This window comes from Amphiura filiformis, chromosome 1 (assembly GCF_039555335.1).
Source record: "Amphiura filiformis chromosome 1, Afil_fr2py, whole genome shotgun sequence".
In the NCBI taxonomy this organism is placed as follows: domain Eukaryota; kingdom Metazoa; phylum Echinodermata; class Ophiuroidea; order Amphilepidida; family Amphiuridae; genus Amphiura; species Amphiura filiformis.
The window spans coordinates 5,479,646-5,492,180 of record NC_092628.1 but is presented as its reverse complement, the minus strand read 5'-3'; the positions used below and the strand labels follow the sequence as shown (position 1 = coordinate 5,492,180).

The 12,535-nt window shown below is 36.3% G+C and overlaps 1 long non-coding RNA gene across 1 annotated transcript; it reads right to left on the bottom strand.

Annotated features, from left to right (window-relative positions):
• Positions 1 to 341: 341 nt before the first annotated feature.
• LOC140155809 (uncharacterized) lies at positions 342 to 4,153 on the bottom strand. Its single transcript, XR_011859454.1, has 3 exons — positions 3,891 to 4,153; positions 1,325 to 1,412; positions 342 to 776 (listed from the first exon to the last, which is right to left on the bottom strand). It is a non-coding gene; the product is annotated as an uncharacterized lncRNA (long non-coding RNA).
• Positions 4,154 to 12,535: the final 8,382 nt, after the last annotated feature.

Here is a 12,535-nt window from a genome sequence, read left to right as displayed (position 1 = left end):
GTGCGTGCAAATTTTGACAAGCCGAGTGGGGGGTAGCGATTTTGGCATACATTCATGGGGCACCAAAAAAGGAAATGGTTCGGAAATGCTTAAATATGCAAATTTTCCTGCTCGGTGTGCGCGCAACAGGTATCTAGGCCAATGAGGGTTTGAACAGGGGGGGAGGGGGCAAGGATTTTTTGGCAGGCTGGGAGGGGCAAGCGATTTTTGGCAGGCCGTGAGGGGGCAAGTGATTTTTGTAGAGCCGTTCGGAAATTTCATTGCACATGCACAGCCCCCATGAATGTTAAAATCCCCCCTTGGCTTGCCAGAAATTTCTACCCCCTGGCTCGCCAAAAATATCTCCCCCCCCCCAAAAAAAAATTATTCTCCCACCAGAGCTCATAATTATTGCACAGCCCCTAATTGCTCTGCCACTTGAGAGAATATCACAACAATTTTTTCATGTAACCATGGACATGAACAGTGTTATTGCACTTACCTGTAGGTGCATTTTGCAATTGTAAATTATGTAACATTTGTAACTTTAAGTTCTAGTCCATCTTAAAGATAGTCAGGTAATATGTATTGCCATTTACTTCCAATTTTAGAGATAAATTTATCCAATCCTTATACTAATATTTATAGTGTCATTTAAAAATTTACTTTGTACCAGTCATGTAGCGGGACATGTAGATTGCATAATCATCAAGAATATGATCAGTCTCTTGAGTCACAAATTGTGTTGTTTCTCCTGCAATCATGGCAGCTGTAAGGTTGATTTTTAAATCATGCCCCTGTAAAATAAGACAAAAATAGTAAGAACATATTAAAAAGTGTGAATTAAATGGAAAACATTTTGACATGTTTCTAAATAGGTTTAATAGGTCTCTGGGTCTCAGCTAGCTAGCTATTATGCAATTTGCAATGAATTCTGCCAACGTGAATTTCAATTTATCGAATGAAATTAGTTAATTACCATCTAAAATTATTTTCCAACGCCTAATCTGTGAAACGTACTGCTTAAAATATAACCGACCAACTTTCTAAGTCATGACACAGACACATGTATTATTACATAATTTGTACTGAAGTCTGTTTACCTTTAAAAGATCCCAATTAATTTTATTTTGAATTTCTTTAAATTTTAAAAATAATTTTGATTTAAATCATGGACCTGATACTGAAAAGAAATACAAGGTAAATTTTTACAAGAGATTTTACCCCAATTCTCCAACATCCTTCATATTGTGGATTTCATCATTACATGTAAATAAAGAGTTCTAAATTCTCTGTTATCTTTTATCTGCATGGGTTTGCTGTTTGCATTCATTATTCTACTTACCATTGACAGATCCACTGACCACTGCGTCTTCACAGACTCTTCATAGAAATCAAACCAATCCACTTAACACATTGATAACCAGCATCAACTGCAAATCAAACACACAATTAAGCATTATGATCAGTAAATTTAAAAAAGAAATCAAACTTTATAAGGGGCAGCTTCAAAACTCGACTGCCAGTTGCCCACTGGGTCATTGGGCTCAGCTTCTAATCGCTAGTGTTCACTCATGTGCTGATGTCCACACAAGCACATTTAAAATCAACGGCACATTGAAATCAAGGATTTTTCAAGATTTTAGGCCTAGTAAAGCTTTACGAGGCCTAACATCTCGATAAAATTCTTGATTTCAATATGCCGTAGCTTTTATGGGAACAGTAAAATCAAGAATTTTATCAAGATTTTAGTCATCGTAAAGCTTTGCGTAAAAGCTACGGAACATTGGAATCAATTAAAATTCTCAATTTCAATTTTATTGAGATTTTAGGCCTAATAAAGCTTTACGGAGGCCTAAAATCTCAATAAAATTCTTGATTTTACTGATTTTATCAAGATTTTAGGCCTTGTAAACGTTTGCGTAAAAGCTACGGAACATTGGAATCAATTAAAATTCTCAATTTCAATTTTATCAAGATTTTAGGCCTAATAAAGATTTATGAGGCCTAAAATCTCGATACAATTCTTGATTTTACTGTTCGGAAAAGCTACTTTTGCACATTGAAATCAAGGATTTTATCGAGATTTTAGGCCTCCTAAAGCTTTGCATAAAAGCTACATAACATTGGAATCAATTAAAACTCTCAATTTCAATTTTATCGAGATTTTAGATCTAATAAACCTTTACGAGGCCTAACATCTCGATAAAATCCTTGATTTTACTTTTCCATAAAAGCTACGGCACATTGAAATCAAGGAATTTAGCAAGATTTTAGGCCTCGTAAAGTTTTGTGCAAAAGCTACGGAACATTGAAATCAATTAAAATTCTTAATTTCAATTTTATCAAGATTTTAGGCCTCATAAAGGTTTACGAGTTTAAAATTCTTGATTCTACTGTTGAAAAAATTTAAGTTTAAGAGGCCTAAAATCTTGATAAAATCCTTGATTTCAATGTGCCGTAGCTTTTAATTTATGGAACATTGAAATATAAAATCTTATCAAGATTTTTAGGCCTCTTAAACTTAAAGCTTTACACCCGTTAGCATTGGGTGTTTTTGACAGCATGAAATAAACCAAACAATTATTATTGCAAAATTTCTCCAAATCTATGCTAAGGCTACGCATGAAATAGAACCGAGAACAATATTGATCACGGGATGAGTACGAAGTAGGAAACCAAATTTATTCCTGTGATTTATTTATCATTCCACTGGATCGGGAGAAAATAATAAGAACCTCTTGGCCTTTATTCAATTTCGCTGACCTTTGTGTGCTAAAACACCCTATTTTTCCAATTTCACAGACAATTTTGTCCATGGACAAGCCCCAAAAATGACCCCTTTTTCCTCGATTTTGGTAACGATCCGACGGTCAGCATTGCAAGTTGAGTAACCACACCTGGGCTTTACAAAGCCTAAACTAAAACTCTCAATAAAATTGAAGTTGACAATTTTAATTGATTTCAATGTTCTGTTGCTTTTACTCAAAGCTAATTACGAGGCCTAAAATCTCGATAACAGTTCTCATTGTACGTGTGAACGCTGTCGGTGGAACAATAGTCGGGACATGGCAGTACATGCATGATTGAAAAAGGAATCGGGACATGGCAGTACATGCATGATTGAAACAACTTACAAGTACAAAATTATGCATTGCGTGCCTAGCCTATTCTGTCGGTCCGTGTCACGTCACTTCCGGTTGATGATGTTCGAGTGAAAACAAGTCCGTGATTCGATTTTTGTTGATGATTTCTGTCATTGGTGTTATGTAAATTTCGACCGCAAATAGTCAGTGGAATCACACAACCGTTTCTAAGTCTTCAGAGTGGAAGAAACTTACTTGATTTACCGTTTATATACTGACAAATTTAAAATTAAATTCCATGGTCGAGTGTTGTTTTTTCCAAAATTGAATGCCACTCCAGCAACATCGCTATGTAGCCTCCTTCACAGCCGGTTTCTGTTGTTCATAACAAACCGTGAGCCACATGCAGTTTGGGCCCGAGACTAGAGATAGCCCGGATGTCCGACCGACAGAATAAAATAAATAATATTTTAAATTACTCCCCCCTATTCCCTATCGCAATTTACTGCCTGAAAACTTCACAATTCCTGACCGTGATGTGTATGGTAAACTGCCTAAGCAAAAATAAAGGCCTATTCAATAAATACGAGTCTGCCGTGAAGACATTAAAAAGCTGAAGTTTACCCCTATACATTTGCATAGGGTTTCGTGTGCCTCCACAGAAGCTCACAGACGCCGATTTACTTCCTTTAAAATTTCACGTTTTCTGACATTTTTATGGCCAGACAAAAGCACATAGGTAAAATAATGTCATTTACTAGCAGAAAAATGAAGAAAAATCCTCAAATCATACATATAAGCCATGATTTGAGGCAATTTACTCACCATTTTCACTTTTGTGTGCACATTGAAAAAGCGGCCATCTTGGTTTCTTCTCTAGAGGAGCAAACTCATGAATATGCAAATTAGCTTCTTCCACAAATACATGGCATACTGTTGAACTATTTAGGAAGAATCAAAATAGGATTCTTCCTATCCTAGGATCAATCATAAGTCCTGACTTAGGATGAATTGTATTGGAACTCTTCCTAAATAAGTTAGGAAGAGTTACTTAGGATGAATCCTAAGTTGAGCTTTATGAAATAGGACCCTGGTGTGCTCTCATGTCCCACAAAAATACTGTGCAAACGTTGTTACCAGAGCTTACCAGAGCCCTTAAGACAATACTCCGACCGATAGAATAGGACTGATTGTTACTGGACCAACTAGATTCTTATTTTATTCTTTATTCTTTATTCAAACCCTTCAATACTGTGTCTGTTTTTTGACGTGTGGAAAACATTCATCCCTGCGATAATTTAGCACTAGCAATAATTTGTTTTTTCACTCTTCTAGAACAAATAATAATCATTTCATCATTTTGTAAACTATCATGTCTAGACCAGTGTCTTGACAATTTCCTGTGTATAATAGCTGGTGAGATTAACAAAAACACTTAAGGATTAAATGAAACCCTAAAGATATCACAAACCAAGAACTTGTGAGAAATAAATTGCCGCTTTGATGACATTGTGGTGTATCACGAAAATGGCCATTTTGAAATAATCGCTTTAATTTTGAAGTATTTGCAATTTTTACCCATCTTTGCTGAACCCTGAATAGAACCAACAAGAACCCTGCTCAGCCAATATTAGTCTAACTTATTTGTTCACTCGCTTTTTGTCTTCAAAGACCAAGTAGGTACAACAGCCCGGATTGAGTCAAATGAAAGAAAAAAAAAGTTAATAATAAACTCCTGAATGAATAGCTACTTCCCATTTAAAACTAGTACTATAAATAGTGACGTGCGGTATGTTCAAAAATTGTTTTCACCTATTCGCTGTCGAAGTGACGTAATAATCGGATTAACTACCATAACAATAGGGTAAAACTATTTTTGAATGTATCGCGCTGCACTACAAGCAGGTTGTACTCATCACCTGTGTATGTCTGCAATCATAGATTGAATACAATACCGCTCCTTTCAAATATACTAATCTTACAGGTGCGAGCGATCAGCTTGATATGGTTCTATGCAGAGGTACCACGTGAATGTACCAGTTCAGCGCGGTATTTCAAAATGGTTTTACCCCATTGCTATGGTAGTTAATCCGATTTATTACGTCACTTCGATGGCAATTGCTATGGTAGTTAATTGTTTTTTTCAGTGTGGCTGATTTGGTGCCCCCTAGTGGTAACACATAACAGCACTAAGCAGCCATTCCATGACATCAATGCCTTTATTCGTTACGTAATTAAAACGCCCAGTCAGATGTATTTCTCACCTGCCAAACACAAGTCACCCAATTTCGAAAACTGGACTTGAATGTACAGTCTCATGAATATTGATTGGCAACATTTTAGTCAGCGCTCTAATCGGAAACAATAGAACAATAAACCCTGAATAAGAAGAGACGTAATAATCGGATTTGCTACCATAGCAATAGATGAAAACAATTTTTGAATAGATCGCCCTGCACTACAAGCAGATTGCACTTATCACATGTGTATGCCTGCAAACATAGATTGAACACAATACCGCTCTTTTCAAAGATACTAATCTTACAGGTGCGATTGGACAGCTTTTTTTTGACATCTATGGTTCAATGCATAGATACCGCGTGAACGATGTAGTGCTGGGCGATCTATTCAAAGTTGTATTCATCTATTGCTATGGTAGTTAATCCTCTTATTTACGTCACTTCTACGGCGAATAGGGCCTATTTCACTACGGGTTTTTTGAAAAATATCTGTATGTCGAATTCATATCAGCATTAGCCACACAACCTAGCCCCGATATATCGAAGCACAAAAGAATCCATTTAATAACCATTCATTTCAGAAAAGCATACTTAATAACACATCAAAAGTCCCCATCGTGTAACAGTGTCTAATTTGCATAAATCCAAAATGGCCCGCTTATGCAGCGGGTAAACTTTCATATAGTTGGTCTAGTCTTAACAAAAACCATACCAGTGCATTTATCTAGTCATAAGGATTCAGAAAAAGTATAGTTTGGCCTATATATCCGATGTACAGTTTTTGAATTATAGGGGGAAAGGTCTAATGTCAAAATGTGGATTCCCCAGGGGACGAATTATCTGATTTTGATTTTTTTAGTGGTCTCAAATTGCTTCACTTGCAAGAACATTTAAAAAAGAATAGTTTGCCATATCTAAGATGGTTTGTTACCTTGATAACTCAGCAAAAAAGATAAAAATCCATTGAGCCCTATTGACCTTGACCTATTTTGTGAGACGTTATATATATAACAAAACATCCAAAACAATGACACTTTTCTCAATTTGATTATTGTATGTACATTCATTTTAAGTCGCTGGTAAGCACTATTTCAAAAACGGGTGTAGCTTATGATTGACGTAGTGGGACTCAATTTTATTCAATATCTATGCTGACTAACAGATCGTTCTACGGTTTCACGATTAAAATTACAATTTGGCCCGAGAAGGCATTGAGACAAATAGTATGCATGTGAAATGCTCCAAATGTTAACAATATTAGCGATCGAGAATGAAAAGTACAGATTAACTTTATTATGTTTGTCTCGCTATGCATAAGTGCGTATATTTATGGCCTTATATTTTCTTGATTGGGTGTCAGGTAGGCCTTTATATTAAAATCAAAAATACTATTAAATGAAATCCTAGTACAAATAAATCGTCTTCATTCAATCGTCTATAGTATACCGTGTGCATATTTGTGTTCTCTTTAAAGCAAGTAGAAATAGCTTGTCAACTTTCAACATAGGAACACGTTATGAAGTATCTATAATTAGTAGCTCAGCAGCCAACAAAAAGTAATTGTCTTAGTAGGCCCCATACGACAAACAAGATTTTCTCTCTGAATTGGCCATATTTTTACGTGTACGAAAATCAATCGCATTATCGTGTTCACTCTAGCGTATGTTTGGGCCCTATTTGACTCATTGGAACGTTCTAAAGGAGCCTAAAGGAACCCCCGCGGCCCCGCGACTCAAGTGTCAAGGTAAAATGAATATCCTATAAATAATTGTTGTCTGATGAACAATTTGAGACCAGTTGGATTACAATTGGAGCATTTGTCAACTGTAGACATCTATGAACACAAAACAATTGACCTTCGACCTTTGTGCCTATAACTTCGAGAAATGTATATCGGAGACACGTCAAACTGTACTTTTTCTGAATCCTTATGATGAGAGCAATATATTGGTTAGTCTCGGTCCCAATCGGTTTGTGGTCCTCCGTCACTAAACAAACCGTGAATTTTATTACACAAAATTCCAAAGCGTTCTTTACAAGGCTTAAGAAGGTGGCTGTGTACTCTCAGACATGCATGTAGTAAAAGTGCAATAACTTTGTAATTATTCGCGCAAAACATATAAAAGTATACATTTTTATGAAGGCAAGACATCAATGAATCTTAATATAAATACAGATTTGGGGTAAAAACAACAATTTTGAAGAAAATCACAAAAAGTGAGTTTTTGGCAATATTTGTTAGGTACATCATAACAAAAACACTCTTTCCAAAATATTTTATTTTGTTTTTAGCTCAATCTTGAGGCTCCATTCCAAAAACGGTTTTTTTATTTTTTTGATATTGGCCTTATTTTTTTGAGATATTGACCATATAAGGCATCAAAATGAACTTTTTAAAACTCAAAAACGCCTATTTGCACAAAATGATGCCCAAAATCGGAAATAGACCAAAATATAAAAAAATGAGAAAACCGTTTCTTGAGTCGATCATGCTTTTTAAGATGATCATATTTGCTTACCTATAGATGCTGTATTTATTGAGTTATCGTGTACCTAAATCGTCATTTTACCGAGAAAATGAACATTGAAATAATGGCCGTTGAAGTTTAAACTGGTCACATTTTGCACTTTCATCGAATCTCACAGGAGAATGCGACAGTTTTCGTTTGTGTAACTTATATTACGTGAACATCGGGTAAATCCACAGCCCCTTGAGAAGTTTGAGCGAAATCCATTCATAACTTGATATTTAAATCGGGGGAAAGAACTTGAAGAAACCCACATTTTATCAGCTAAAACGGAGCCATTTGACCACTAGGTTTTTGTGAAATCAGTGCTTCCGTGGTGTTTCCATAAGATGCGCCGCGCATGCAGATAAGCGTCGCGTATGCGTCGTGTATTTGTGCGTTAACAAATTGCGCGATACGCAACGCGATGAGTTGTTGCGCGCGTGTACCTTGCTGGTACAAAAAAGATTTTCTTTCCTTTTCAATTTCAAACACGAGTGCAATAGTGAAATAAAATCCTTAAAATATTGCAGTTGGAGTTTACAAATCTGGATTTTCATTCCTTGTATTTATACAGGGTGTCCCAGAATGATCTATACCGGGAAAGATATAATTTTTTAGGTATGAAGGGCATGTTAAATGGTCATATTGTTTTGCATTTTAAGGTCTACATATATTTAGCTTTCTCAGATTTTTTAGATTTTAAAAATTGGACGTTTCTAGTAGAAGTTATAGGAGATTGCGTAAAAATGGTGAATTCTAAGTTTTGACAACGCAACCTATTTTGAAAATCTGTAACATTACTAACCGTTCAGCACTAAGTTATTTGGAAAAAGTTATACAGGTATTTTAATTGTGCCCTGTTCATATTTTCACTAAATAGCCGATATCTATCTATTATTTATGATGTTACGAAGCAATCATTATATGGAATTAAGGATTTGTGGCCTAATCCCATTCTCTCTTTGGCGGTAGTTTTAAATATAGTTATTGTGGTGTCAGGTCCATGTCACTTGAAATGCTTGCAGAGATCGAACTGGTTGTGGTACAGAAAAGACGGCTCCTCAATTTACTGTACAGCAGCGTGGATTTCTTTCAAAAACTTACTGGCAAACCGGCGGCTATGTTGAAACGCAAAGAAGATTCATTAGACTAGTGTATAACGTAAAGAAGTTTGACAAGCACGGAACTGTCAGGAATCGGCAGAGTGAAGCTTCAGGTGCTCGTAAGACTGTAAGAACTAGAGCGAACATTGCAACTGTCCGGCAAGCTTTAAGGCGCAACCCCAACAGTAGTTGTCGTCGAAATGCTGTGTCAAACTTCCCACGTTCTTCATTTAATCGTATCGTGCCATTTTTGAAAGGTATGCGAGTCGTTTTTCATCGATTTTACATTATTGCATGCCACGCCACAACAAATAAAGGTAGCGTGCTGAAATTAACAGAATAAGTAGGAGACATGTCCAACATTATAATGCTGGTATCAAAAATAGATACACTGCCCGTCTTCTATTTTTAGTTATTTTTGCAAACACGGTACAAATCATTCTGGGACACCCTGTAAAAAACATAACAAGGTACAAACATATCATAAAAACTCAATTTTGCGAAAGAAACAATGTGTAGAGTACACAGCTGCCTTAATTAAGAACCTTGAATTAACACTCGGTTGTTTCAAATTGGTTTTGGTTTTGGTCACGTGGTTTCCTATTATCCTGCCTAAGCTCTTGACTGACGTTGTTAGCGATACCTTTGTCTGTACTCATTGTTAGAAACTTAAAACTTGTAGAAAGTAGTTTCGGTTTTCATTTTAGTTTGTTACATAATCGTGTGGCCGCAAAATCAATTGGTTTTGAAGTTACCTTGATCAAAATATACAAAAGAAGAGTTTTAATTAAACTTGTTGATTAAATTTGTTTTTTACTTTTTGCTAAAATCATGTTCTGCATGCATGAACTCGGAAATAGTCAATGTGCCAGAAGTATGTGTATGTCCAAATTGAATGGTCGAATCGGTGTTTTTCAGGAAGAGTCAAACAATTTTGATTCTATATATAAAGCCCTCGATGTGCAATTATTCAAAGTCATTGCCATGAGATTATTTTTTTTTCTAAAGCACTTGACATTTCCGAGTATTTATTTTTAGTTCAAGAGAATTCCGAATTCCTTTGGAGTGGATCTCTACTTCTGCATGACTGCCCAATTAGATGTTCTTGTCCTTGGGAATATATGCGAAGAATTAGTTATGCAATTAATGTAAATAGCAATAATATGTCGTGTGGGATATATTGTTGATGATTTACTATATAGCAATGTATGCCTATGACTGGTTCTACTGAGCAGTAATGGGTTGTTGTTCTTATAAACAAATAACGTTTCTTGCTGGGTTTCAATATAATAGCAAAACCAGCGATGCGACATGCATAGCCTACTATTACTATATGTTATTGTTTGTGTTTTTTTATTTCCACTAATTTTCAGGCATAAGTCTTTATTATAAACATTAAGAAAACCACATGCTTAAATCATTAAGAAACGTTTTCAGAACACAACGACTACTGCATTACATTTCAAGTACAATGAAATTAATCAGTGATAAGTTTAACACATTGCGAATTTTAAGTTCATTGTCAAACAAAAAGAGAGGATTTGAAGGTTACCATAAATAATCTATTGAACTTGCTAATACAACAAAGCTTGTCCATTTTAATATTATAGTTGACAAAGAAGTTATCTTTGCTATGTGAACCATGTTTGCCAAACATGACATTTTTAACATTGAGAGAAATATTTTGTTGCATATTCAAAGGTATCGCTGTTTTGACACTCTGACTCTCCCAGATGGGATTTTTTAAGGGGCATATCTATTGCAAAAACAATTTAAGTTTAACTCCATTTGAAGAGAATAATCTTTACATTACAAGTAAGTTGACACTCGTTGCAGTTTTTTTATTCGTATTTCTCCTGAAAAAAGAGAAATTGTGTTGGTAAAATGCTGCCTCTCGCGGTCCTTCCGGGGACCTTCCCCCTTCGAAGCGAAATTGATTTCCAATGCAGGAGACTGATGACATCACAGTAAATGAAGAGTCAAAAAATGTTCACAAAGAGTTACCACACATGATTCCTCGATATGAGCATGATGCAGTCATGTCTACAGTAGAATTCATCACGACCTTTCACCGCCATTAAAAGCTATTAAACCAAGATAACACTCATTGAAAACAGCTCAACTGTTTAAATCAGATCTTCTCTGGTTAAATCTACACGACACATGTTTCTGTTTTACCTGTGCAATGAGCAATGAGCTGGTATTATAGTTTCAGTTGGGTGAACGATTATAAAGCGAACGCAAGGTAACAATATTGTGTGAACTTTTGTTCACGAAATGAGACAATAGTGTGCTTATTGTTAACCAACGTTCTTGAAAATGAGAAGCATAATGGTTTGCAGACTTAACACGGTTTGGAATAATTTCTTCATATTTTTTGGCGTTATCTGTCGTTTACATTATCCTTCCTAAAACACAAAAGTGCGAATATTTCCAAACACATAAATTATATCTAAAAAATTTAGGACATGTTACAAAACTATATTTTCTAGAATTTCAGAGAATACCGGTTATTTTTCACACAGTGACGTTAACTAGGCAATATCCTATTACCTATAACATACACTAAACACCAAAGTGCGAATCTTTTCAAACACCTAAATTAGCTAAAATTTTAGGACATGTTACAATATTTTCTAGAATTCAGAGAATACCTTAAATATTGGCCGGTTATTTTTCACACAGTGGCGTTAACTAGGCAATTGCCTATACTTCTAACATACATGTACACTTCTGACTTGTAGAGGTCACGCGTGAATTGTGAGTATTGTGTATAGGAAAACAGACAGTAACTGCAGTATGGCTCTTTTGATATTACGGTCATGCGTATAATGCGCGACCTTGTACCACAGGAAATCGCAAAGGTTCAACAAAAGATTCAATCTTCTCCAATTCGTGCCCGTGCCCCCACCCCCACCCCCTCAGAGGGGCTTTCAGAGTTATGGCTAACATCGCCAAATAACGGCTGATTTTAGGCCTATAATTTTTTTTTAAAGTGTGGGGGCTTCAACCCCCAAACCACCCACCCCTCCCTCCGGACACGCCACTCAGCGCACCTCACGGCCCCACTTTTGGTTCATACGGGAGATCGAGGAACCTACCGAGACGGTTATGCGAAAATTTGGTTGAAAACGGTTAAAAATTGGCCTCAAAATCAGTGAAAATGTGGTCCGTTGATAGCCCGGTTGATAGTCACAAATATATTTTGCGGTAGAACGTCATAGTCCCGTTCACATCCAAACTAGCCTCCTACACAGCCAGTTTGTGTCGGTCCTAACGCTCGTCGTTCCTAGTGTGTTCGTGATAGCCGCATAGAGTCTGACCCATGCAACATGTTCTGTAGACGCGAACATGTCTGCTTGTTTGCGTCCTTGTCAAAATCGTTGCTAAGCAGTGTTGACTTCACTACGCGAACCAAAGTTATAGGTCTAGGTACTTGTTTGTCTGGGGTCTGACCCAAGACTACGTGTAAACGCAATTGCAATCATGATGGCGCTATGCTGAGACAAATAATCTAAAGGTAATAGGAAGCACCCATTGATTCACCTTGGGTGCATCGAACCAGAGAAGATTATCTTCTTTCATCGAACTACTTTCCTCGGTATTGATATGCAAAT